Source organism: Gossypium arboreum, chromosome 3 (assembly GCF_025698485.1).
Source record: "Gossypium arboreum isolate Shixiya-1 chromosome 3, ASM2569848v2, whole genome shotgun sequence".
In the NCBI taxonomy this organism is placed as follows: domain Eukaryota; kingdom Viridiplantae; phylum Streptophyta; class Magnoliopsida; order Malvales; family Malvaceae; genus Gossypium; species Gossypium arboreum.
In genome coordinates this window covers 27907015-27910567 of record NC_069072.1, presented here as the reverse complement: position 1 = coordinate 27910567, position 3553 = coordinate 27907015, and positions in this window count along the sequence as shown.

Sequence of the window (3553 nt, the reverse complement as noted above, 5' to 3'; positions counted from 1 at the left end):
GCTCATATAACATGAAAGGGGCAACAACCCTAGTAGAAATACAAGAGTGAGTCGTTCACCCCTCCCCTACTCTAAGTAGGATGTTGTTTTTCTATTTAAATTAAACATCTAAAACTCTACAAAAGGTTCTACCTTCTCTTTTTATAAATAGATGGCATTGGTAGAGCTGTTAACAAATTTTTGAGATATTGTTATTCTGCCAAAAAATAGAGAAAATTTATTCTCAACTTATAAACATATTTTTCAAAATAACAATTTTACCGGTTCCTATTAAAGAAGAGATAATTTTCATTTTCAATCCAAAAGGAAAACTTTTTCTAATTCTATGTTTTGATTCAATTGGTTTGAGTTCACACTCGAAGCAGTTCGTGGTATGAGAATAATGGAGAAAATCGTTTTGTTGAAAGCTCTAAAACATCAAGAATCCGCTTATCCAAAAACACAAAGTACGAATTCGGTTAAGGTTTATTGCTATAAATATCACAAATAGGGTCGGTTTTAAAATTTTTAATTTTCTACTATACAAGAAAATAGTTTTCAAATCGGGTTCTTTTCTAACAATCCTAATCTTCTACCCCTTTGTGGAGTTGTCATCAGTTTAACACTCTTTTTTTGCTTTGTTCTGGCCTATTCGGGCAATCGCATCTCAAATGTTCTTTGGAGCCGCACAGGTGTCTCGAAATTATTCTATTGATGTGAAAGTATACACAATCATTGACAAGTAGTAAAATAGTAATTAAGAGTTATCGTTTCCATAGAAATTGTTTATGCAAATCAAGTATTGCAAAATTAATATTTAGAAAATTGCTCAGTGATGAAAATAAATTAAATTTTGATGGAATTCTAATTTATACTAAAACTATCCTAAGTATATTTATAATTAAAATAAACAATGAGAGAAATACAAATGTAAGTTTTAAAAGCAATCACAATAACATGCATGTGTTGGAATAATTTTCCTTCCTAACTTAGAATTATTTAAATAATGTTAAGAGATGTTACAGAGATTTTGTGGCATATTGATAATTTACTAACCCTAATTTTACGAGTGCTTGGCTTGTCTCAAAGACCTAAGCTTAACCTTTTAGTTTGCATATTTCTATGTCTATTCTGACTTCAAGATTACCTTTCCAAGTATCGCCTAAAGAATCACACTTATTAAAATATTAAGTTTTTCTAGCATATGTCTATGTCAATTAACTTAGTGTTTTAATTCTATACTAAAAATAGTTTAATCACATAAATAATATTACAATCATGTTTCTTGAATTGAACAAAAATAAAAGATTGATTGGATAAGAAATGCTAAGTCATTTCCGGTGGTTCTCTAAGGCACAACTTACTTTTCTCCTCCTTTGTTTTTCACTTCTTACCATGACAACCAAGCTCAAAACTCCTAATCTGGTCGAATGGGGCTGCTCTCAAAGTCTTACAAACTCTCTCACAGAAAATGGAAAACGAAAAGTTAAAAGAGAGAAGAGATGGTGAGTGCGAGATGAACGAAATAGGTGAATGGTTAGAGGTATTTATACTTGTGAGGAGCCCTTTAAGTTTACTAAAACCAATATGTCAATCCCCCTTTTTTCTCTCATGCATAGTCAACCCTTTGAGTTGAACAGTCACATAGGGAAGTTGTTGTAGCTGATTTGTGATTTTTTACAAGTCTTAGGTGCCTAATTTAATTATTTTATGGGCGGTTGGGCTTCCATAGCCAAATTGGGCTCTTTTCCTCCCTATATAGATGGTTTGGGCTTCAAATTCAACAGCAGGCTTGTCTACTTTAGTGATCCAATTACGAGTTGGGTTAAATTGAATTTTGAAGTCCAATAAATAATTTTAGGATGTCCCATGCTGATCAGCCATCAACCCATGTCTACATGGCCTTTGTTGCAGGAAATGTTATAGCATCAAACATCGAACAAGTGAGCTTCAAGACTAAACTTTTTCCTATTACACCAAACGACGTCAAACTAGAAAAAAATATGTCAAATTAGCATGTAAATAAGTAAGATTACAAATTTATCTTTAAATTTGTCCAACTTTACAAATTTGTAATAAAACTACAAGTTTTTTTTTTTTTGGTTAAAATACTCAAAATTTGCATGATTTATTAGTCAGAAGGTGTTATAATGCTTATATAATTTTGAGTTATCAACAGGAAACAAGCTCCATTCTTCAGTCTACACTCACCACTGTGGTTTCATCCACAGTGTCCACAAATTGGTCTATCTATATTATGAACACTACCAACATTTGCCATTGAGGTAGTCTAAACTGTCAAATTACTCAGCCTTGGTTCGTTTCTCCCAAAAATCCCTAACGGGCTAGAGAATCGACTATGAACATCCCTTGACCTTTTTGGTGGAGGATTCGGGAAAGATTTAAATATGCCCTGTTTATCAGAATCCCAAAGCTTAGATTTAGCTTGCTTTTTTTTTCATTGCGCATGTCTTCCATCTTCTAATCCCGCTTTGATAGAACAATAAATTCTTTCAATTCTAAGGCTCCCACCAAAATACGTATGTCTTCATTCAATCCCCATTCAAAACGAGTACACATTTTGGCTTTAGTAGGCACAATATTTTTAGCATACTTACTGATACGGATGAATTCACGTTCATACTCAACCACAAACATGTCTTCATGTTTCAGTTCTATAAATTCTATCTTTTTCTTCTTGAGATGCAATCGGATAACATATTTCTTTTTGAACTTGGTATGAAAGAAATCTTAAGTTATTTTATCTTTAGGAACAACATATATTACCATCGTCCAACACTAGTATACTTCTTCTTTCAGTAATGATACAATGAATTTCAAACCGTCTTCTAGAGTACACATCATTTCAACCAGAATCTTCAAAGTAATTTCCAACTAATATTCAACTTTCGTTAGATCGCCATCCTTTTGCCTCTAAACTCTTCTACCCCACATTTTTTAATTTTATCACTCATGGATCGGTTAACATCTATTGTATTAAGGTTTTGAGGACGATGGGGTGCCACAAGAGGCACGATCAGGGGAGGAGGATGCATTTAGGGTTGCGAAGTTAAAGGAGTAGCTCTCGCAAACTAGAATGCATTTGACATTACAAAAAACACACTGAAATTTAACATGGCATCCTTGGGCATCCTTGTAATTTCATATGCAATTCAACAATACAACAAATAAGTTAACTCTCTTGCATATCAAGAACTTATAATACCAATCACATATACATGTACAACAATCCAATATAGCATCATATATCATCTAATTCATATTCAATTTGAAAACATATATAATTTGATCCATATTCAAATCAATTCAATAATTTCATCTCCATTAGGTTATCGTTTTCTCGCCTTAGTGAACCTTAATAAATCAAAGTTAGATATTGATGATCGTTTTATAATTCACTAAACTAGACTACGATCACTACTAAGGCAAGCGCACCTACCGACTGGTAGTATAGTTACGGTGAGTCGGGAATATCGTATCCACGAGGACTAAAAGTACTAGTAATAATTATTTTTCTATTATTTAGCCTATAATTAAAAGGATTTGTTTTTAA